We start from the raw sequence: 26370 nt of genomic DNA on the forward strand, positions 1-26370 counted from the left end.
TCGAAATCAGCCTGACCAACATGATGAAACCCTGCCTCTACTAAAAATACAAGAATTACCTGGGTGTGGTAACGTGTGCTTGTAATCTCAGCTACTCTGGAGGCTGAGGCAGGAGAATCGCTTGAACTTGGGAGGCAGAGCTTGCAGTGAGCTGAGATCGTGCCGATGCACTCCAGCCCGGGTGATAGAGCAAGACTCTGTCTCAAAAACAAAAAAAGAAATGAAAAGAAAAGATCTTCAATTGGGTCAAGGTTCTGCAGGCTGCATAGGAAGCGTGATTCCTTCTTCTCATGAGGGCCTCAGGAAGCTTACAATCGTGCGAGAAGGCAAAGCAGCAGCCGGTGTGTTAACTGGTGGGAGTAGAAGCAAGAGGGAGAAGAGGAGCAGTCAGGCTTCTTTCAACAACCAGCTCTCCTGTGCACTAAGAACTCATTGTAACTAAGGAGATGGTGCTAAATGATTCATGAGGGATCTGCCCTATGATCCAATCACCCCAACCAGGCCCGACCTCCAACATTGGAAATTATATTTCAACATGAGGTTTGGAGGGAACAAACATCCAGACTATAGCAGATGGTGTTACCTTTATTCAAAAAGTTTTCTTTGCTGAGTTTAGAAACTGATGCTTACAGTATATCCTTGGAGACTTCATAATGATCCTTAGCACAGTTTTTGCGAAGTCCAACAATTATTTAAGTTTGTTTCCCCCTGCAACTCTCATACTGTCTTAATAAAACCTTTTATTCCATAGAAGGATCCCCTCTCCTTGTAGCTGCGAGAGGGTCACATAGGAATGTGCAAGACTCAGGCTTTTACTCCAGGTAGGAAAAGAAACTATTGAAGGGAATTTTAACAGAGGAAGGATGTGATTTCTTAGGATTTATAGGGCCCACCTGGCTTCTGCATGAGCTGTGACTGAGAGAAACACAAATGTAGAAGATGAGTTAGGAGACTAGTGCAATCATACAGGAGAGCAAACAACTGTTAATTTGAACCAGGTGGTAAAGGTATAGATGATGAGAGGGGATCATTTCCCAGATGCATTTGGAAGGCAGAGCTTTCAGCATTTTTTGACAGATGGAATATGTGGTATGAAAGAGATGACTCCAAGGTTTATTCGCCGAGCAAATGGAAGACTTTATGAGGAGCAGATTTGGATATGTAGAAGTAAATCATGAATGTCGTTTCGGAAATGTTAACTTTAAAGTGACAATTAGCACGGCAACAATAGCCGGGACACTCTCCGAAATCCTCTCTCTGAACTTGAGGTAGCTCAGTGCAGTGGCTATCAGCCCTGGCTACACATTAGAATTGCTTAGGGATATTTAAAAATTCTGATGCCCAGGATGCATCAACCCCACAAGTGATCCCAGTGCGTGTCAAGGGTTAAGAACCACTGGTTCGGGTGCATCAGTGGTTTCAGTTTTGAAAGATCATGACACTCTTTATCTTGTCAGGACAAGATAGGAATGCTTTCTGGATGTTCGGAAATTGAAAACAAGGCAGGCACTATGGTTAGGAAATAGATAATTCCCCAGTTTACTCTATCTAACTCTTCAGGCACACTCCCTTCAGTTGCTTTAAGTTTCTGGAAATGTCTGGTCTTCTTCCTTAAGGCACTTGTTTTATGCCTTCTTCACTTAAATTAGGCAGCATTCATGGTACCTGGACTCCTGGCTCAGAGCCTGAGCCTTTTCTCCTGGTCTCTGGAGAATATAAGAGCACTTCAGAGCTGCCCTCACAGCCCAGTCAGGAGCAGCTACAGTTGAAGCTACTCTGAAAGCAGCAGAAATTCAACAGCTTTGGATGAAGGGAAGAGAGAACCAGAAGCATTGCAAAATAAGACACTGGAAGGGACTCTTGGTCAAAGTGAAAGAGTCCTTAGGGAGAAGCTCTTAGAACTCCCCTCAGTGAAACCCACATACTCATGTACGATGTTTGATTGCCAGAGTCCTCATGTGAACACATTCAGACATACCACAACACACACTTAACACAGAGGCCACTCATATGCACACAAAATATACACCACATTTCCTATATCACACACCCCTCTCATCCATTGCCCCTCCTGTATCAAACATCTTCAGAAAGCATTTCAATGGGCTCATTCACTCTAGAGGAATGAGGGTTAAGTTTGTAATGGACTTTCTGTGCCCCCAGAAAATATGTAATTTAACTGAGGGACAAACACTACCTGATGAACTTTGAAATTTGAGGTGTCATGTCCCAGGGAGGGAAAAACTCTAGAATACAAGTGTCCTTCCAAGTCCCCTGAAGGTGCATTATTTAGGCACTGACATACCCTGTTGATCTACAAAGCCACTCTTGACTAAGGGAGAAATCAAGGTGGAAGAAAGCCCTCAAAACCATTTTGCCCAGGAGATAATTTTCCTTAAGGCATTGATTATTAACTCAGACCTGAGTAAAAGCCCTAAGGGGACGGCGATTCTTCTGCCCAAGTGCAGCACGTGTTGTCAGCACCTGCCCACATCCCATGCCCTTATATGTCAGTGAACAGAAGCCCACTTTCAAAGCCCAGGATCTGTGTTTCTTGGCTTAAGGGCTTTCTCTAGACTAAGAAGTCTTCTTTGCCCCCTTCTGTACCAAGCTGGTAGTTGACACCACCACCAAGCAGCTCTCCACCTGTGACTGACAGAGCTGTCAGACAGGCATGCTCTGCATGGGGCTTGCTCTGCCTGGGGTTTCTAGAATTCCCCATTGGGATTGAGCCCCAGTTGTCCACAGTGGTGGCTGGCTTGAGCAAATACTCTTTATTGATTGATTTCTTTTCTCTGGCTCATTTTCTCATATTCCTACCATGCTTTCTAGGATCATCCCTCAGATAAACTATCTGCACTAAAATTCTTACTTGGGGTCAGCCTCTGCAGAACCCCTGCTAAGACACCAGGAAAGGGGGAAGTCCTCTGCAAGCATGCCTAACAAAAGATGGACACAGTTCAGTTTGTCAGAGGGACCAGAGCCACAAATATGTTTACAAAAACTCTGTGCTGTTACCTATACTTGATTTACAATGACCACTTGGGAGATTTGCCTCTCTGCTAGGGTAGGGACCTGACTGACCGTGTAAAGGGGAAACAGATGCATTCAGCCTGCGGCCTCACACATCTGCTGGATGAGCAATGACTATAATTTTCCAGGAGGAGACAATAAAAAAATTCACATAAAACTTTTTATTGTGTAAGTGACACTGGTTATTATAGTCGGCAATCAGAAAGCTACCCCGAGGACAGAACTTTTCTGCCTATTAATGTAGAGAAAATGGCTAGCCTGCTTCCCACATCTCAGAATATAACATTGGAGATGCTAGGATTCATTCCAGAGGAGTTATGATACTAGCAAAATACAAAAAGGATGTAGCAAATGTGTGTTGCAGTAAAGATCATAAAATAAAATTCAAGCATTTCAGAGCTCTTGGGGCAAATTGAATCCATGGGAATTGAAAAATAAAGGGCTTGGAAAAAAAAGTATGCTCTTTTTACAGAGAACAGGAAAATATTTCTCCTTTTTATGAAAAGTAAGTTTTTCTGGCCCCAAAACTGTAGCTGAGACATTTCCTAACATATAAAAACATTATTTTATAAGGACCCACCCACAGTTTTGGTATTTGTAATCAGGTTTTAGTCTGAAGGTTTTCTTTTCAGTGTGAACAGATGCCAACACAGGAATACAATTTATAAATAACAAGAGTAATCAGTATCCTCCTGCACTTGCCCCAATCATTCAACCACCCCTTTGACACTGACGCTAACTCCTGCAGATTCAGCCCCTGTGGGAGCAGCCAGGGTGCCAATATCTTCACCTATTCCATAACGTCCATTCCAAGACAGCTCTAGGAGTCTCTGCATTCACCGCAGGGTGTTGGAGAGCTTGGGGTGGTAAAGGGGTCAGTTTCACAACATTATCATCATCACTAAGGCTTAAATATTTGAGGAGAGGGGAGGCCATTCTGCGGTATCATTTAGATAGCCCAATTCAAGTGCTATAGCAAAGACTAGCATTTGCATCTGCTTTTATACCCCGAGTCTTGATATTTAATAAAACTAAAAAAAAAATGGTCATATCGCAACCTAATGTATGTCAGTGGAGGGGCAAGGCAGACTAGTTTATGCAGTCACTCGGAGATCTAGGCTACTCCCGCTTATTGGTTCTACAACGTCCTAGGACATAGGTCAGCAAACATGATTTTTAAAGAGCCAGGAAAGTAAATATTTTCAGATTTGTGAGCCTTGCAGTCTCTGTTGCAACTACTGCCACCGTAGTGTGAAAGTGTCCATAAATAATACATGAACAAATGGCCATAGCTGCATTGCAATAAAACTTTATTTACAAAAACAAAAGGCCAGCCCACAGGATGTTTAGTATGCAGACTTCTGCACTAGGATCTTGAAGCTCTCTACTGCCTCTGGTCAGCAGGCAAAGGAAAAGAGAGAGTGAAGGATCAGGATTGTGTAGGAGATATTTTTAGCAACCAGACATGGAATAAGCACATAACACTTTACCCTCATTTCATTGGTCAAATCACATGGCCTCAGCAACTGCAAGGGAGCTTGGGAAATGTAGTTTAACTGTGTGCCCAGAATGTGATGAAAGAAGTTTGCCTGCAACTGAATAGTACAATGTGTGAGAGAAGCATTACATAAGCAATTTCAGAAAGCCAACCATTTTTTTGGACTTTGAATGCTCCATGTTTCCATGTAGTAAAGTCTGCAAATCTTAATTAGGAATTAAAAAGGATCTGGCTAGACTTCTGATGATTAAAAAAAATCTATTAATACATTCATAGATAGAAGTAAGAAATCTCTATTTCTTTTTGAACGTTCATAATTCTTACCTTCCTTAATGAACATTGGTCTTCCCCCAAATAGTACCAAATTAACAAGACTCGACTGCATCCATGGGCTTGGTTAATAAATCAAGTTTTGTTTTCTTATATAGCTTTAGAGGCAATATTATCAAATTCAGGGTTTTAGTCCCCTCTAATAATTCTTAAGAGTGATTATTTTCATGGTCTTTGACAACAGAACATAATTACTTTTTACCATTCAAGGTGTGAAAGAAGACTATATTTAGTAGCATTAGCAAACCCGAGGGGCTGAAAGGATATAAATGCAATTTTATCAGACACTCTTGCTATGAGAAAAAGAATTTTTTAAAAATTCACTGTAATTGTTCTGGTGTCTGGTTTGGGTCAGAATAAGTAAAAGACAAAGAAATAAGTCTACAGCTCTTGTCTTCATTTTTTAGCCCTCACGCCTTTTAATGAGGCAGAGCTGTGCAGATAAATCTAAAATTTTAATAAGGAAAAATGAAAAATAGATGCAGTTGGTACTGCATTGCCCTTCTAAGTCACCCTGAAATTCTGAAAGTTATTGTGATTGTTCTGGATTCTAGATATATTTTGTATATAGTGAAAGTAACTTGCTCCAAATATCAAACTACACTTAAAATTGCGTTAGTTTGTTTTGTTGTTTTGTTTTTTAGATGCCGATGCTTTTTTCTTTCTTTTACCAACGATGTTAACTTCTGGTGGGCAGTAGTTCTGAAAGGTTGGCAAGTGTTAAGAATCACCTGGGAGGCTTCTTAAATACAGGTTCCTGAGCCTCACACTCAGGAAGTCAGCAGAGCTGAGGTCAGGCCTGAGAATCCACATTTGTAACAAGCCCCCAGTGATGCTGATACTGCTGGTCTGGGGCCAAACTCTGATCAACACAGAATCAAAGGTCTTTCCATTGGAAACCCAACTCAAGCTGAGTTAGCAAAGAGGAAATATATAGGCTTGCACTAGGTAAAAATTCAGGCTGCCAGTCTGTCTTTAGGTACCATGAACTCCATCAGCTCAAGCAATATCCTGAGGGTCCAGCTTTCCTCTCTTTCTCTTGCAGCTCATTTCCCGTGTTGATATTTCTTTCATGGCTACAAATGGATTCCGACACTCCAGACCTTATATTCTCATGTTTCCAAGCCCAACAGACGAAACAGACACTTCTCCCATCAACCGTTGAAAATTGTTCCTATTATTGGTTATAATTGAGTCACACAGTTGTCTTGAGCCAGGCCCCATTTTCACTGTAACGCTAGGGATGCAATATCCAACCAGTTTAAATTAATCTGGACCTGCCTGTGAATTTCAGTCCTCAAGCGCCTGCCTTGTCTGTTTGTTTGTTTGTTTGTTTGCTTGCTTGCTTGCTTGCTTCAGGGGTCTCTTCAAAGCCATGAAAGCTCTCTCAGCTTGAGCTTAGTTGCAGCCTGGGGATGAGTGGGGTTGATGCCCTTAGAGCAACTCCTAATCAATGGGGGGTGGAGTTCATGGATGGATGCCCCACCTCCAATCTTTCAGAAGGAAAGTTATTAAGTATATTATATATAAAATTTCTTAGAATGGCCCAGCAGGATTCTGTTCCAGCTGTCCACTCTAGAAACCAGTGCTATGATAGACCTCGCCCAGACCTTTCCTTTTTCCCATCTCTATCTCTTCACTCCTTCACCCTGCTTCTGAAATCACCTCCCAAATAAACTCTCTGTATCTAATCTTTTTCTTAAACTCAGGGAGCTGTATTTTCCTCATTCATTGATAATATCCACAGATGGGGCTTCTTCTACCTTGGGAAAATATTAAGGAACCTAATGCTACATGCCAATATACTCAGTACATGGTCATCATTTTTATCACTGACTTGGCATATTTCATTATCTCTGCATTCGTTTCCTGAGGCTGCCATAACAAAGTACTATATCACAAATGGGGTGATTTAAAACAACTGAAATTTATTGTCCCACAATTCTGGGGCCTAGAAGACCAAAATCAAGGCATCAACAGGGCCATGCTGTCTCTGAAACCGATAGCAGGGTATACTTCATTGCCACTTCCTAGCATCTGGTGGTGGCTGTCTGTGCTTGGCATTCCTTCACTCACAGCTCTTGGCTCCAATCTCTGCTGTCTTCACATAGTTTCTCCTTGAGTCTGTGTTTTCTCTTGAGTATCTTCCCATCTTATAAGGACAACAGTCATACTAAATCAAGGGGCCATCCTAATCATCTCATCTTAACTTGGCTTCATCTGCGAAGATCCTATTTCTCGATAAAGTCACATTTACAGAAACCAGGGGATAGAGTATATCTTTTGGGAGGATACATTTCAACACATGTTAAACTCATACAAATTCATGAATATTCTTCCTGAGCCACCTCTTGTATTTCAAGCTTTGCTCTAATCTTTGTCAACTCATCAACTTGTTCCCACTACAACGTTTTGTGTCGGGGAAGGAAACAAGTTTCTGATTCAGAGAAAACGGCAGGGACAGCGACTTCCTAAAGCTTTCAGAAACAAACAAACAAAAAAAAAGGCAGCCTGAGAATGCCAGGCCCTAAATGCTGAACAGCTTAGAGAAAGAGATTTAAAGCTCATAAATATCAAAGAGCCTCTGGAACACTGGGGGCAGGAAGAACAATCCTAAACATAGTGAAACATAAATAAAATGGGATTGGATTCATTGGCTGCACTCCCAGGGCAAAATTATCATCCCCTTTCCAAAAGTAGCATTTAGCACAACATTAGTTTGGAATGGTTATTGTCTTTTTGGAATACATTATTTTTATAGCTTATGGCAGAAGTTGACACACCATATTGCATGATTCTGCAATTCCACTCAGATGAACACAGGTAGGATTGTAGCCCTGATACACTTTGGGACTGATATAACCTAGCCCTTATTCAAAAGAAGGTCGCTTACCTGCCCCCAAAATGCGAATCTCACCTTATTCCCCAACTCTAACGGCATTGCTATTTATATTTATGTTTCTTTTCTGGTTAGAAGAAAAAAGAAACTGCCATTTTGCACATAGAAAATAAGTAAATAATAAATATGCCCTCTAAGCTCATTACTTACACATATATAAAGTATAAGCATCACATATTCTTTGGAACTGTGATGTTCAGTAACTTCCTAGTACTCCATTGCTTGCTGCACCATAACTGTTTTAGTCAATACGCTATTATGAACCATTTATTTTGTTGCCATAATTTTTATTCTTATAAAAATGCCGGGCCGGGCATGGTGGCTTACACCTGTAATTCCAGCACTTTGGGAGGCCGAGGGGGGTGGATCACGAGGTCAAGAGATCGAGACCATCCTGGTCAACATGGTGAAACCCAATCTCTACTAAAAATACAAAAAATTAGCTGGGCACAGTGGCGCGTGCCTGTAATCCCAGCTACTCAGGAGGCTGAGGCAGGAGAATTGCCTGAACCCAGGAGGCGGAGGTTGCGGGGAGCCAAGATCGTGGCATTGCACTTCGGTCTGGGTAACAAGAGCGAAACTCGGTCCCAAAAAAAAAGAAAATGCCATAATGATCATCTTTGTACCTAAACTGTTGTGTGCACTCTAGCATTATTCTTAATTTCATTATCCTGAGTTCCAACAGTCAAAATATGTACAGTCTCTGACATGAAACCCTGGGTTATCTTGAAGAAGGTAGAGAACACACCTGCAGCTGTCCAGGTCTCAACAGGTTCATATGTCAGGAGTCATTGATAAGAAAGTAAAAATGAGCCCTTTTTGTTTCAATATTCCTAGGCTGCATTCACTCATCTACCTGCATGCATAGATAGGAGGGGTCCATCTTGGGCTGTTCTCTGAAATCTCATCATCTTTTATTTTCATGGGTCTTGGAAAGAGCTGTTAGGAAAATCTTGAACTTCGGTCCACTTGGATGTGCTGTAACCAGGTAGAAAGTGGATTTGTCAGAGGCTCCCCTCGTTAGATGCAGAACATTTGCAGTGTGTACAAAGATAGTCCTCCTCCTGATCACTGTGCCTCAATCAATCACGGCAATTAGAGGCCTTGTTGTTATGTCCCCACCCCCCATGCACTCCCATCTTTCAGAGCCAATCAAGAAGCAGGGAATGGGTCACTCCTTAACCCAAATCTACCTTGGTCAGGTTCCATTTTTTTTTTCTTATTTCTTGCTCTCCCCCTCAGTAGAGGGACCTCCATTCTTCAATCATGTCTTTGGCAATTTAAATGACTGATGGCTTGTTGCGTGTCATTATCCAGGCTTGGAGAGAATAATAAGTACACAACCCCTCTGATCAGGGAAATAAGATACAGAATTCTGCTGAAAACCATCTCATTACCTGGCAGTGTACAAGCCAAAAGCCAATTTGGAAAAATTCTAATCCAGTATTTTCTCTTTGCTGAAGGTTATAGCTTTCTCATCTGAGTTTGTGAACCGTTCTTATCTGTGATGAAATAACAAAATAAATTAAGGGCACACTGGAAAAAACAAGCTTCATTTATGTTTTTTGGGAAGATGACTTTTTGCTATTCAAAGTGTGGTGCAGCCTCAGCATCACCTGCTAGTTAGAAATGCAGATTCTCTGACTAACCAAGATAATTCTGAATCAGAACTCGCATTTTAATAAGATCCCCAGATGATCTGTATGGATTTCAAGGCTTGAGAAGCACTAGCATGTGCTTCGGAAGGTACTGGCATCCAGCTGCCAGGAAGAAGCTCTTTTAAAAACAGAACTTGCATATGTGCATAGAGTGTGCAATGATAGACATTGGCGACTGAGAAGTCTTGGGGGTGGGAACAGATAGATGGTGAGAAATTACTTAATGAATGCAATGTACATGATTCTGGATGAAGTATACATTTAAAGCCCAGACTTCATCTCTATGCACTATATCCTTGTAACAAAATTAAGCTTGTACCCCACAAATGTATACAAAGAAAAAGAACTTGCTTACAAAACAAAACAAAACAAAATAAACACAAACTACCAAAATTTTTCTCCCTAGAAGAACATTTAGATTCCTCCAGGATATAGTTGAATAATTTGTAAGACTAACACCCAAAAATTAATTGTAAGGGATTGGATTTGTTTGTCTGGATCTCCTTTCATTTCTAATTACATAATTTTAGGTAGTTTAATTTATTAAAAAGTAACAGGCACACAGTAAAAATTTTTTGAAGCATAAGCCTAAATATATATATAAACATTATATATATAAACATTTTATATATATATATAATATATAATGTTTATATATATAATATGTAAACTGTTTATGTTGACCAAATTATAATTTATATATATATTATATATATAATATGTATAATAATATATAATATATATATATAAACATTATATATATATATAGAGAGAGAGAGAGAGAAAGAGAGAGAGGGAGAAAAGAGAGAGAGATAGAAAAGTAAGATCTCATTCTAGGTACTTAATTTCATTCTTAGATGTAGTCGCTACTAATAGATTTGATATTTTGTATAACCTTTCAGAGTCAAACGTATATGTGTGTGCATGCATTTGTTTATATCTTAAAATAAACTTTCGTTATGTGTTATTCTGCCCTTTGCTTTTTACCACTTTTAAATATCCCATAACAGCACATAGAGAGATCCAACTTAATGTTATTAATGTTCTCATAATACTTTGTATGTTCGCATGGAAATTTGTTTTGTTATTTGGCTATTCCAGATGATGCTGCAATAAATATCGCTCTGCATATGTGTTTGTGCACATGTGGATCTAGCTGTAAAACAAAAACCTAGGAGTAAAATTATCGGTTCCAAGAAAAGGAGCATTTAAAATTTTGATGGATTTCACCAATTGCTCTTCAAAAACACCGTAGATGTTTAGCACCCCACAAACTGTTTATAAGACTTGTGATTTTCCTGTGTCCCCATTGTACTAAGATATCAATCCCAGAAATGTATAATCTGACAGTTGGAAATCAGTATCTTATTTCTATTTAAATATATATTTCTTTAATTATGAGTGAATCTGAGCATATTTGCATGTCTACAAGCCATCTGTATCTCTATTAGTGAACTGTTTACTTTCTTCAGGCATCCTTTTTGTGGGAGAAAAAGGCCTTTTTCTGACTAATTTATCAAAAAATTTTTTATATTAATGACTTCATAAATTAACCCTTAGAGGGTGACACATTTCACAAACATTTCTCTCAGTTTGTATTTCATCATTTTTCCCTTTGTTATATTACTTTTCTTTTGAATGTATAATGCTTTTACCTAGTTTAAATATTGGAACAATGCATGCGTGCTATGAATTAAGAAGTCCCACTCATTTTCATGCCTGCTGCTGTCTACTCCCTAACAACCTCCTTGTGGGTATGTTTATCATTTCTTGTATATGTATCTCCTTATGTAATTATAAGCAAATACACATATACAATCTTATTTCCTCCTCTTTGTAAAGAAAAATTTCACTTGCAATATTCTTGCTTTATTTCACTTAGAAAAAGATCTTAGAGATCTTTCCGTATCATTAGAAAGCAATCTCACTATTTCCTTTTTTACAGCTGTGTAGTATTCCACCATGTGATTGTTAGGTGCTTTATTTAATCAAATTTGTAGTGATGGACATTTGTTTTGTTTCCAATTTTTCACTATTAAAAACAAATTTGCAATGAATAACCTTGTAACCATATTTATATTTTGTGTGAGCAAATGCATATATAAAATATAGCCCTAGAGGTAAGATTGATGAGACAAAGTATATATTAATTGGTGATTCTGATAAATACTGCCAAATTTTTTCCATACTCCTTTTCATTTTTACTAGCAATGTGTGAAAGTATTTATGTTGACCAAATTATAAATTACTGCCATATGATGTGAATAAAAGATGGCATTTCACTGTGGTCTTAATGTACATTTCACTTGTCACGAGGAAGAGTGTACGAATGGTTTAAGGACCATTTGTCTTTTATTCTGGTAACTGTTATTGAACTGTTCATATCTTTACCTCCTTTGTCTTTTATATCAGTTACCAACATTTTTAAACAGGTTATTAGTCTTCACTTGATGCTCCCCATTTTTTTTTACATAGGACTGTAATTTTTTGTTATTTATCACCCTTATTTATGTGTTATATCTTTGGTTTTGAGCCATATCTATAAATAAATTATCTATTTCAAACTTGTGAAATGATTTGACCATATTTTACTTCAGTTCCTGCAATAATTCCCTCTGTTTGAGGTTTATTTTAGTTTACTACATAAAGCATGGCCCCAACACCATTCTTTTTCCAACATTTATCAATATATATATATATACACATATATATAATATCTTCTTTCCCATTAGATTGAGATACTGCCTTAAACATATTCTACATATTACGTGTATCTGAAACTACAAGTATCTGAACATTCTACTAACGTTCCTTTGGTCTGACTATTCATGTGCCAATACTGTCCTACTTTAAATAGTGAGTTTTCCTGGTATGTCTTTATCTCGAGATAGAGCTCGGTCCCTTTCACTGCTCTTCATATTTAGAGATTTCCTGACTAATATTGCTGCTTCATTTTCCATATGAATTCAAAATCAGTTTGAATAGTCCTGGAGCGAAGGATAGAGACCTGTTGACATTTTTATCCCAGTCATGTTAAATTTTTTTAAGACAACATCTCCCTCTGTTGCCTAGGCTGGAGTGCGATCTTTGCTCACTGCAATCTCTGCCTCCTGGGCTCAAGCAATTCTCCTGTCTTAGCTTCCTGAGTAATTGGAGTTACAGGCATGTGCCACCATGCCTGGCTAATTTTTGTATTTCTAGTAGAGATGGGGTTTTGCATGTTGGCCAGGCTGGTGTGGAACTCCTGGCCTCAAGTGATCCTCAAGTGCTGGGATTACAGGGGTGAGCCACCACACCCAGACCTATGTTTTGGCATTTATTTTCTTTGGAACCAAGTGCATAAATAATCTTTAATCAATAATTCATAAATATTTGGGAGAAAAGCAATCTCATTTATTTTTATACAAGAAATCTGTATTAGTATTCTCCAAAGAAATGATAGATAGATAGATAGAGATAGATAGATAGATAGATAGATAGATAGATAGATAGATAGATCGATAAAGAGGGGATTTATTAGAGGAATTCACTCATGCAGTTATGGAAGATGAGCAGTCCCATGAAAGTGTCTGCAGGCTGGAGACCCAGAGATGCTGGTAGCATCATTCAGCTTAAGCCCCTGAAAGTCTCAGAACCAGAGAAGCTGATAGTGTAGTTTGCAGTCTGAGGCTAAAGGCCTGAAAACCCTGGTGTAAGTCCTTGAGTCCCAGAACCCTGTATATACCACTTCGACTTGATGATGGAGTGCTGCTGTGCACACCCAATTTATTATAGGAAGCTCAGGTCAGTTGGTAACTTGGTGGCCCGTGGTCAAGTGTTGATTTTCTACTAAGGAATACTAAGAGCTCCCTCTTAAAAGGAGAGTAGGTATTTGCAGATGATGACAGGGCTTCGTCCCTCAATCCTAAAGCACTCTGCTGTGATTCACCTGCCAAAGGCTTCAAACAGCATCCCTATCTTCTACTGACACCTCAAACACCATTGAATCTGTTGGACCATTGCCCCAAATGGCAGAGCACCTTGCCTGGACGTGTTGCGGAGTCTTCTCCTGTTCTGGGCACTCAAAACTGGCAGCTTTTTAGGTCCCTCAGTAGATAAGCTGAAGTAATTGAGGAATGTGCTGATTCTAAAACATAAATAGGGCCACTAGACATTGTGCCTCTTTCTTGGTTGTAGGAGCAGCCAGAAGCTTCTTATCCTTCATCTTAGAAGGGCTATCTTGACATGGCCCAAACCACTGGCCCCCTAGAGATTTCGCTGAGTTTGAAGGCCCCTACAATTTAGTAAGATTTATTTCCCATCCTCTGATTTGCAAATGTCTTAGCATTGCTACTTCATGCTCACTAGGTTCCATCAGCAGAATGTCATCAACATAACGGACCAGGGTGATATCTTGTGAAAGGGGAAGATCATCACGACGCCTGCAAACTAAATGGTGACATAAGGCTGGAGAGTTGATACACCCCTGAGTTAGGGCAGTGCAGGTATATCTGCCAGACACAAGTAAACTACTGGTGGGCCTTTTGGAAAGCTACGGAGAAAAAGGCATTCTCCAGTCCAATAGCTATGTACCAAGTACAAGGAGATGTGTTAATTTGCTCAAACAGTGAAACCATTTTCTCAGTGAAACAGTACAGCCACTGCAGTAGGATTCACCACTTGGTTAAGCCTACAATAGGCCACTATCATTCTCTAAGATCTAGGCCAAATAGAAGAATTGAAGGGTGATGTGGTTGGAATCACCAACCCTGCATCTTTTAAGCCCTTGATGTATGTGGTATTGTTTTTTCAACTTATGATGTTCCTCATTAGAGGCAGTTTTAATTAACTACCATTTGGTCTTTCCCACAATAGTAGCCCTCGCTTCACAGGTTAAGGAACCAATGTGCAAATTCTACCAACAGCTAAGTGTGTCTATTCCAATTTTACATCTGGAACTGCGGAAATAGTCTCATAGTGGTTTAGGAACCCACGGGGCTCACTGTGAATCTGAGCTAAAACGCCATCGTTTACCTGACCTTCATGAGCCCCTACTCTAACTGGAGGGCCACAGTGACATTTCTGGTCTCCTGGAATCAAGGTTGGTTCAGAGCCTTTGGCCCAATAGTACCAGAAAGGTCTGACACTTTCCTTTTTTCCAATGCACATGTATCCTGGTAAAAGGCTGTAAGGTCTCTTTTAGGAAGAATGAGAGAAAGAGTAACTCTATATATTTTGGAAAGTGAAGGAGAAGTGACCCAGCCTCTCCTTCATTTAAGGGGTTATAGGCCTGTAAACTGGCTCAAGTTTGAGAATTAATTGAGGAGTCGTGATTCTCTGTTGATATAATTCAAGTTAGACTTTCCTTCACGTGACCAGAAAGTTTTCTGCTTTTACAGATCAAGTAAGATTTTAGTAGGCTTTCTGTTTATTTCATTTCTAAGAACACCATAATTAACCAGCAAACGCTATAGATCTGCATGAGTCGGAGTATTCTGATTCTTTCTTTGCCTCTGTTGTTCATTACAGTAACTACACCCACCTTGCCTTTGGCAGTTGACTGCTGCCACTTGACCCCACTTCAGGATCCAATTATTCCCCCTGCACTTAAGTTTTCCAATTGAGTGACTGTGGCTCCTATGGTAAGATCTGGCCTGCAGAGAAAAGCAATATCAGAGCTCGTCAGGGATGCTGTGGTTCTCCTCACCAATCTATTTCTCATCATCTATTTTCTTATTTGTTTCAGTGTCTAGTTGATCTGTCAAAAATTTAAAAAGTAGAATACATCCTCCCAAATCTGTTGTGTTTCTGTGTACATCTCTTGTTTCCTCAGTTAGGGTTGTATTTATTTTGACATTCTGCTTTTCAGCACATACAGACTCATAAAGATTATAATTTGCATGCAACAACTCTCTTTGTGCTGTGAGTTTGCTTTCTACCTTGAATTTTACTCAGTCTGATATTTATATTGTCATCTCTCTGTTTACTTAGATTGCATTTCTCCGGTTAAATTTACACATCACTTTCTTTTTAACCTTTTGAATCATTTTATTTTAGATATCAGTCATAGACCACAAATAGTTGGGCTTTTGCTTTATGACCCATCTGTGAACGTGTACATTTTAGTGTAGGAGTTGGACTCATTTGCGTTTATTGTCAGAATTGATATGCTTATTATATCTGACAACTTTCTTTCTGCTTATTATTTTTACATGCTTCATTGTGGTTTCATTTGCTGTTTCTCATTTGCTTTATGGCTTATGTTTTATTTGGTTTTATTTTTTCCTCTTTTTGATATATACATTTTCTATATAAAATCCTTCAAGGTTATACTTAAGATTTTAAAAAAATATTCTTCAACCTGCAATCCTTTATGCATCGAAGTTAAAAACAATATAATGAACTATGATGTTCTTCCCTGCTAAAAGAGCAATTTGGCACTTTTTTTGTTCTATTTGCTATTCTCTAATATTCTGCTACTTACTTTTATGATATATATGTTCAGAGCCATATAATTACAATTTTAAAATATTTTCATGTAATAGTACCTTTCAAGAAGGAAAACTAAATTGGCATTCAATTTTGAGACCAAATTTTTCAGAATAAACCATTTTATTTTTAACTTCTCTCAGTAATCATCACCTGCAATTGTACGCCTTGCCTATGCATTCTTGAATATTGATTAGGGTTTCTCCTCTAGTTACTTGGCACCATAGTGAAGTCATGTTTTCAAGGATGGTACACAGGCATTTTCGAATCTGACCTCTTCAATAAATAACATCCTTTCTGTAGCTTACATGCATTAAATAAAGAGTAGCTGTAAAATATGAATTACATAACATTTTTCCCACAAAACTGGTAAGTTGTGATGGCTTTACTTTCACTCATTTACTGTTTTACAAAAGAAATCTCCATTTTGCTAAATACTTGGGGTTTCTTTGAGACCTGTTATTTCTCCTTGGAAGCTGACAAAATATTTTTGTATTATTTAATTAATTTTTCTACGTTTGTTGACATTTACCCAAAATATGTTAACACGTTTCCGTGTTTTTATGCAGGTTGGTTTGGGGCCAGGAGAGATTTTTTTCATATATATATATATATATATATATATATATATATATATATATATATATTTTTACTTATGTTTCAATTTTCAATGTTTTATTCTTATACTTCCAAGTTTTAGGCTAATTCTCTGTCTACATATCCATTTTTAAATCTTTTCATTTGTGTATTTTCTCTGTGGCTTGAAGTCACTTGGGAAATTGTTTAAACTTATGATATCTATTGGCATCCTCAAAATAAATAATATGAGTGTCCATGATTAGATCAAGGCACCTCCAACACCCCGATTCATCCACATGCCCGTTTCTATCACTGACATATTGTGTTCTCCTATAAGTAATAAACAGAAAGATAATCAGAAAAAGCAAATAGCAACAGCTTTAATGTTTCTTTTCGGGAATTGTATGCCAAATGTGTATGCCACTAAGCCACCTAAGATCACCTAATAGACATTTTGAAGGTTTTATTTACATACTCACCTGCAAATAACTTCTTAACACTCATACAGCACACCTGGTTGTCTCCATCAGGTCCTCCCTGAACCATCAAATAAAATACAGATGCCAAAATTGCATGGCTCTAGAGAATAGGGTCCATGTGGTGTGTCCTATTTGTTTGGACTCAGGACACACCACCCTAAAATATGCCTGTAGGAGACCAGAATATGCCAACTCAAAATATATTCTTGTGACACATTTCAAGCTGGTTATTTTGAGAAACTGCAGACACAGGAGTAGCTCTGGAAAGCTGTTCTTTTGTAAAAAAAAAAAAAAAAAAAAAAAATTTATATCTGTAAGGGAAATCTTCATTGTAAAGTATCTGTATCGGGAAGTGGGCTGCTTCAGACCGCTTTTATTCCCTAAGAGATGTTTTATCTACATAACAAGACAACCTTTATTCAACATACAATTCTTCACCTCACCATCTTATAACTCACATCACCACCATTCTCCAAGAAGCCCCAAGTCCCTTTTCCTTTAACTCAGGGTTTTCGCACTTCTAGATCTCTCTGGGGTGTTGGGTATTCACTGTTACTTCGTGTGATGCCCCAGTGCATGTGACACGTTTGTATACCTTTTCTCCTTTTGATCTGCTTCACATCAACTTACTTCATAGCTCATCTAAAGAACCTAGAAAGATAGAGGAAAGCCTTTTCTTTTCTCCACATATCTCACAACTAAGAAAGCCACAATCACAAAAGCACCACTAGTCAGAGGATGCAGAGGACCTCTTCAGAGTTCTCTTTGTAACACAAGATGTTGTTTATGGTAAAGATGCCACCAGGGCTCTTGTATTGCCCTGGCCCTAAGGCACACACACCTAAGGCAACTTAGAATGAACACCTGGCCTGCAGGAGCACACTTAGCCCAAATTCGGAGCAATACACATGTGGCCTTAAGAGCTAATAACCCCAGAAAGAGCCTTGGATCAACAATGAACGAGGATTTGGTGGATAAATGTCCTAGCTTCCTCCCATTCGGTGGGGAGAACCCAGTGGAGTGCCCTACACTGTTTTCCTGAGTTTCCCAGCATGATGCTGCTAATAATGATGCTACAGTGGTACAGTCATTACCAGCTTGCTCTTAAAGAAAGAGAAAATAACAGCTTTATTGAGACATTAAAATTTACCCACTTTATATAATGTAATTATTTTAGGGTATTTGCAGAGTTGTGCAATCATTACCACGATTAATTTTAGAACATTTTAATCACTCCAAAAAAAATACTTGATATAACTTACTGTTTATTAACTACCTTCCCCTCTCTGCTTCACCTCTCTCTACTCCTGAACCTTTGTTTCTTGAGATGGCCACTCCAGTAAACTATGTGCACTGAAATTCTCTCTAGGTGTGCTTTTGAAAGGATGCAAACCAAAACAGCTACAACCAGAAAGACAAAAATGCATGACTAGAAAAACCTAGGTGATGCTTCATAAATCATGTCACCAGCAAAGCTTTCCTTTGAGCATCCACTGGTTTATATTTACCTAACAAACGTCTTGAAGGTTTTCTCTTCCTTTAAGCTCAGAAAGATACTTCACTTTCTTGATAATGCACTATGTTTTATAGTTATATGTAATTTTGATTCCATTTTAATTCATCCTCAAAAGAGTGGAAATACAGACAGACCACATGTATGCATTGCCCATAACTCTGCTCTTCTCCCCTTGGGTCTGGTCACTTCCCGTCTTCAGATACACACTTCCAGAACAGGTTGCTTTGCTTAAATCCCAGCAAATTTCCTCACATGTCATGGAATTTTGTATCCCTAAGGGGCTGTATTCTTCCCATGCCCTACTCAAATGGGGTCATTCTGAAATTTCTTCTCTACCCCTGTTTAACAATGATTTTTAAAATACTATATTGACTCATATTTTATTGTACTGTTTACTCTTTTTAAAATAATCTCTAGGCTGGGCGCAGTGGCTCAAGCCTGTAATCCCAGCACTTGGGAGGCCAAGGTGGGTGGATCACAAGGTCAAGAGATCGAGAGCATCCTGGTCAACATGGTGAAACCCCGTCTCTACTAAAAATACAAAAACTTAGCTGGGCATGGTGGCACGTACCCGTAATCCCAGCTACTCAGGAGGCTGAGGCAGGAGAATTGCCTGAACCCAGGATGCGGAGGTTGTGGTGAGTCGAGATCACGCCATTGCACTCCAGCCTGGGTAACAAGAGTGAAACTCTGTCTCAAAAAAAAAAAAAAAATCTTTATATTCTACCAATGAAGACTCTATTTCTTTTGCAAAAATACCAATGCCCATGGGATGCCGTGGTTAGTAGCTTATTCTCTAGGATTTCTTATGCTTCTCTTTAATGCTTCCCAAGACTAACAGTATTTGTTCCCCAAACTGGTATCACCATTTACAGTTGCTACTACAATTGTTAACATATTTGTTACTATCTATAATTCAATTGTTATGTAAAACAGTAAAATATGAAGGATAAAAGAGGAAGTAATTATTATTACGAGAGCAAAGTTGATTACTTCCAAAAGACTCAAAGGAAAATTGTTTAAAATTGCAATGGTGCATTTGATTTAGAGATCTGTGAGAAAACTATAAAAGATGTGAAAATAAAATTATATGTATACACACCCATATAAGCCTCCGCAATCCTATTTGCATTGCAAGTCCTATGAGTTTCTTTCATCACTTTAAAGAGACAAAATTGGAACACTTAGACCAGCAAATAGTTCTCAACCTTAGATCCATATTAGAATCACCACGAAACTTTTAAAAAAAGTTGAGACTCACTCTCAGATTCTGATTTTATTTGTTGAGACAAAACAGGATGAACATCAGCTACTAAGACGTTTGTTTTTACAACTCTTTATAGAATCCGAAGTGCAGTAAAGGTGCTAAAGGCACGGAACATCTTATCTTCACTTTGATTAGTGACTAATCTACTGTATGTTGCAAACCTTCTGCAAATTGTTTTTTCTTAATATTGTTGCATCAATCTAAAATTAGTAGCCTTTCTTTCACATGCTGGGAGTATGTTGTTTGTAATCTAAGATTTCAGTGAAGTTGCAAGTTTCCATTTCTTGCTGAGTCTACACAGGCATTTTAGAGGTAACGTTGCAGGAGATGGGCTCAAACACTCCTGTCCTGGTGAACTTTTAATTGAAAAGTTTTTTAAATGTTTAGAAATATGTTGAAGCATAGCATGCTGCAAGTAATGCTTCCTTGCTTTCTGCTGCTTTAGTTTTGAATTGACATTTTGTTTAAGCTTTTACTTCTTTGTGGCTCATGGTATGTCATAGTTTATTATTATTGTTAATTCACACAATAAGAATTTATAATACATCTAAGAATAATTCAACAAACACATGTGTACCTACCATTCAATTTATAAAACAGAAAATTATCAAAACCTTTTAAACTCTCCTCAGTATTTCTTTACACATTTCCTTTCCTCCCAACCGCAGTTAATCAATTTCCTGTGTTTTGTACTAATGCTTCCTATTTGAAATTAGTTTTAACCTATATTAATGCATCCTTAACTGTACATTGCTTTATTCTGCATATTTAATCATTAAATATAAAGAATCCAATGTACCTTTTATGTTATATCTGAGACTTGTTTCCTTTTCTCAAAACTATTATTTTAATATCCATTCATATCAGTAGGATATCTGTAATTATTTCATTCACACTGCTATATGGAATTCCATTATATGAATATACCTCAATTTATTCATTCATTCTGTAAAATGGATACTACATTAGGGTAACTTGTAGTATTTTGATTTTGAAAACAATAAAAAATTATTTTTGTGTGTACCTAGTATGGTCAAGCAATCATTGCTCTATTTGCCCAGTAGTGGGGTTTCTGGACCATGGTGTATAAATATCTGCAACTTTAATGGTTAATTCCAAAGTATATTCTAAATTGAATCTAATCGTTTCTATTCTCAACAACATCATGTCTCTGTCAAATCTTGATACTCTGTTTTAGTGTTTATTATTATTATTTGCTTTTTGACAATACGTAGGTTGTATAATACTGCCCTGTGGATTTCATTGCATCTCCCAGATAATTATTGAGAATGACCATCTTCCTCAAAGTTTTTCCTCCATTTATGATACCTATTCTGTGCAATGCCCATTTAAATTTTTTCAGCGTTTTTGGATTATGCTGTTTTTCTGTACTTAGTGTTAAGTAGCAGTTATTAATATGTTCCAGATAATAAATGCTTGTTTTTTTCTTGTATGTGTAAAAATTTTCACTACAAATTGTTGTTTATCATCTAAAATCTCTTAAAGTGTTTTTAATGAACAGATAGTGTAATTTTAACATAATTTTAAGATTTTCCTTTAAGGTTTGTTCTTTTCTGTCTTAAAAAATACTCCCTTACTTGAGGATAAAAAAGATATCCTCATATTTTATTCTCGACATTTAAACTGTACCTTGAATTTTAAAACCTATAATTCACACATAATTAAATTTGTCTATCAATTAAGGTAAGGATCCAATTTCATTCTGTTTTTGTATTGATAAATTATTATGTCAGCACCAAATATCAAGTGACCAATCCACTCAGCTGCAATCTGCTATGTCACTTCTCTCATATAGAAAAGTCTTTATATTCTATTCCATCTATCTGTATTTTATATTTTATTCCATCTATCTACTTGACAATATTATGTCAATGGCATAGAGCCTTAATAACTCTAGTTTTGTAATGTCTTTATCTACGGTAGGATAAATAACTTTGTTATTTTCTGAGAATATCTTGTCACTTTTGCCCAGCACTTCATCACAGAGCAATTAGAATGATCTTATTAAGTCACACACACACACACACTCACACCCCTATAGATTTTGATTAGAATTACACTAAAGATAGTTATATAGATTAAATCAAGAGTTGGAAGACAATTACTCACAGGCCAAATCTGGCCCTGCTGTCTCTTTGACTCACTTTGTAAACAGTTTTTTTGGAACACAGCCACATCAATTTCCTTACCTATTGTCAACAGCTACTTTCAAGCTACAAAAGAGTCGAGTAGGTGTGACAGCAATCCTGTGGCCTGTAGAGAATATAATATTTACCATCCTGACTTTTATAAAGTTTCCTAACACTTGATACATGTCATTCAGGGAAAATAATTATATTTTTATGATTTTGAACTTTTACATCCAGAACCATGAGATAAGTGTCATTTTTTGGTTCCACTTAAATACTTCTTAATAAAGATTTATAGTTTTTCTCCATAAAGGGCTTTTATATATTTTGTTAGATTTATTCCCAGGTTCTTTATGTTTCCTAACAATTGTAAACTGAATCATTTTGAAATCATGATTTCCAATTATTTATTGCTGTTGAATAAAATTGCAATTGTTTGCATAATTATATGCAACAATTTCATTATACCAATCATGATATAATTATGTATAATGATTTTATTGCTAGAGAATTTGCTACACTGATTTATTAATTGTATAAATTATCTATATACTCCTTGCATTTTATAAGTCTACAATTGTATCAACTGTGATTAATGATTATTCTGTTTCTTCTTTTCCAATCAGCAAACAATTGTTCTATCTTTTTCTTGTCTTAGTGCACAAGCGAGAACCTTCAGAACAACATAGAATGCAAGTAGTGATACTGAGCAAGTATATTTCTTCTCTCTTAAAAGGAAATGTTTTAAATTTTCAATATTACCTTATTTGTGTGGTAGTTTTTCTGCGCATATAACTAACAGATTAAGGACTTCCCTTTAAGTGTCTATTTGCAATGAATTTTTATCATAAATGAATGTAAAAATTTGACAAAAACATGTTTTGTGTCTGTTAAAATTATATTAATTATTTTCCTTTAGTTTATTAATGAGGATAATTTGTGTGTGTGTGTGTGTGTATGTGTATTTTCACTGATTTTATTTATTTTCTCTATACTAGATTTGAAAGTATAGCACTTTTATACAATCTTTTAGTAGGTACCCTAGGCATTTCATCATCTATGGTTATCTTAAAATGGTTTAAAATTTATCAATATTTTAATATACCTCCTCAAAACTGTAAAGAATGTAGAATATTTTAATATCAATTAACTCCTGTTTTCATTTGTCTGCTATTGTTAGAATTAAAATACTGGATAACTTACTGTGTTATTGTATTAGTCCTTTCTCACACTGCTATAAAGTATTGCCTTGGACTGGGTAATTTATGGAGGAAAGAAATTTAATTGACTCACAGTTTCACAGGGCTGAGGAGGCCTAAGAAAACTTACAATGACGGGGAGGCAGACACATCTTTCTTCACATGGTGGCAGGAGAGAGAAGTGGCAAGCAAAGGGGGCAAAGCCCCCTATAAAATCGTCGGATGACAGAAGAACTCATTCACTATCATAAGAACATCTCCAATGATTCAATTACCTCCCACTGGGTCTCTTCCACAACATGTGGGGATGATGGGAACTACAATTCTAGATGAGATTTTGATAAGGACACAGCCAAACCATATCGGTCATCATAGATTAAGGCATTGTCATTAATATTTTGACACACACTGTTCGATGATATTAGCCACAACTAGAACAATTATTTACTTATAACTTATTTTTGCATTTTCTTTCTTCCTAAAGACCATATTTCAGAAGACATTTTAGTGAGAGTATTTTAGCAATACATTTAGTTTTGCTACATTTGCTAATACATTTAGTTTTGTTATTGTTTAAAGGGTCCTTATATTGTCATTATTTCTAAAAGACTATGTCACTGTTTAGAAAAGCCTGGTTAACAGGCATTTAACTCTCAATATTTTCAAAATACCATTATTTGCTATATCTGGCTTCCACTGTTAATGTGGAACAATTAAGCACCAATCTAATTTATCTCTGTTCTCTATAGTTTTTAGAAATTAAAAAACTGTACATCCTTCAATTTTAGTATTATATGTCCAGGTGGTAATGTTCTTTTAATTATTAATTTTACTTGAAATTCACTTCTTAAATTTAATGATTATTGGACTTTTAATTCTAAAAAATTAGAATCAGACAGTATGTTCTAAATATTGCCTTTATACTGTATCTCACTTCTTTTCTCCAGTTTTCCAACATGTTTTCACCAAATCTATCTTGTTGAGTTATTGCTTGACTTTTCTTGATACTCTGAGCTGCATTCTGGGTAATATGTTCAGATCTATATTTGAATTCTCCAAAAATGTTCTACTTAGCACTGTCTAAATATTTAGTTTTCAAACTAAGAAACCCAGTGGCACTGATTTTCTCTGAAGTGCGACATTTGTCTCATAGGGGCACCAAAGAATATTTCAGGTGTTTGAGGGAACCACAGCAAAACTGTGTAGTGAGTTAAAATTGTGCTACTACCTAGGGTGAGCTCACAGTTTCAACATCTCTTTGGCTGAAGCTACGCCTTTGCAGTAGTTGTGATCAAAAACAAATGTCATGCACAATCAATGTGAAACAAGAAATGAGACTCGTTATTTTTAATCTAAATCAACAGTTTGAAAAGTTATACAGTGACCAATAGGTAGACATATGTCATTAATAAATAATGGTTATTTAAGAAATAATTATTGCTCATTTATTTATTTATTTTGAAACAGAGTCTCACTCTGTTGCCAGGCACCAGGCTGGAGTGCAGTGGCTCGATCTCGGCTCACCGCAACCTCTGTCTCCTGGGTTCAAGCAATTCTCCTGCCTCAGCCTCCTGAGTAGCTGGGACGACAGGCACACACCACCATGCCCAGCTAATTTTTGTATTTTTTTAGTAGAGACAGGGTTTCACCACATTGGCCAGGATGGTCTTGATCTCTTGAACTTGTGATCCACCCGCCTCGGCCTCCCAAAGTGCTGGGATTACAGACGTGAGGCTTATTTATTTTTTAATTTAATTTTTAAAATTAATTTACAATGGCTACCAGTCTCTTATGAAAAATACTCATTAACGTCTAAACCTGGCTATTCAATAGATTATTTAATAATTAAATACATATAAACTATTTGTGATTTTTTTTGGCCTAAAGTTACCGCAAAAAAATTACTGAGACACTCAGGGCACTGTAAAATGAGAAAGTTTTGGAGTATATTATTGAATTTGCTCTCTACCTTTAGTTTTCAATCATGCTTTTTTCTCATCTACATATACTTGATTTGTTTTTGTTTCTCAAAACTGCTTGGTCATTTCATATAGGCTCTTTCTCCCCTCTCATATTCACTCACTCTTCTATTATTTATTTATTATATTGCCTCTCAAGCCTACTGATCCACTTTTTTGAGTGTGGTTGAGATTGCTTTATTGCAAATCAAAGTCTTAGGAATTTTATCAGTGATGGTTGTTTGAAGAGTAGCATGAAGTATATTCACCCAAAAATTATTGGTTTTATTCATGCCTAGCTTAAAGGAATACTACCCCATCAAATCTATGAAATAAATTATCAACTTGATTCATTTATTTTTCACACAACACAAGGAGTATGAATCTGGATAAGCCTGGCAAGGAATTGCTTATAGTTAGTATATCTTAAGTCATTTTTTTTTGTCCATGTAGCTTCAAATTTAAGACATGCCAATTCTTTACTAGTACTCTATAAGGAGGGTCTTTCTTTTCATACATCTCATTCACTGTTCAAATAATTATATAGTCTTTGGAGTTCTGGCATTATTATATCTTGGGTGGCCTTTAGGTTCATCTTCATTACCATGCTGATATTCAAAAACACTTAGAACTTTGTCAGAATGGCAAAGGATACCTGACTTCTCCACAAAACAGAATCAAGATAGAGAGTAGATAATCACACTTTGAATAGAACATCTAAGAGACAACACTGGAAACCTACAGGTGACAGAAACGACCTGAGGCATAAGAGGAGAGAGAGGTGAATAATTGACCAGGAGTCCAGACAGCCTCTCCAGTGTAGGGAAAGGGTAAAGTGAGAGATCCCCAGCAGATCATATTTCTACCACAGATTTCTGTAATCCTAGCAATGGGAGACTCCATCAACCCCATGGGTCCTGAGACTGGCATAAGGAGCTCACTGGAGTCCACGAGATGGCATTGCTCCAGAGAGGAAGTTCACACTGGGTCCCACATGCATCCTGAGGACCAGGTAGCTACAGCATGGTAGCTACAGCATTTTGAGAGCCAAGCCCCCACCAGACTTCTTCTTTTCCTAGGTCCCAAAACCCCCGGCATCTCCAAATCTTTGGAGCCCCACTGACATGCCCCTGTGTCCACCAAGAGAGCTGCAGTGCTGAGAGACACTGACTGGACCCAGTATAGTTGCAGGGTCCCCAGCACTCTAGCCTGCACAGTTTTCTGCATGGCAAGGAAAGGGCAGTGCAGTACATTGGGAAGAGAGCCAAAGCATTCAATTCCCAGAGACTGAAATCTACCTGCCTGGGGCCACTGACAGTGACAGCAACCCTGTGTC

The 26370-nt window shown here is 37.4% G+C and overlaps 1 long non-coding RNA gene across 2 annotated transcripts in view; it reads left to right on the plus strand.

Moving 5' to 3' along the window:
- LOC144582456 (uncharacterized) overlaps positions 1 to 26370 on the plus strand; it is a 623889-nt gene that overhangs the window by 562463 nt on the left and 35056 nt on the right. The gene's annotated exons all lie outside the window — the stretch shown is intronic.

The sequence above is a fragment of the Callithrix jacchus genome, chromosome 5 (genome assembly GCF_049354715.1).
Source record: "Callithrix jacchus isolate 240 chromosome 5, calJac240_pri, whole genome shotgun sequence".
Lineage (NCBI taxonomy): Eukaryota > Metazoa > Chordata > Mammalia > Primates > Cebidae > Callithrix > Callithrix jacchus.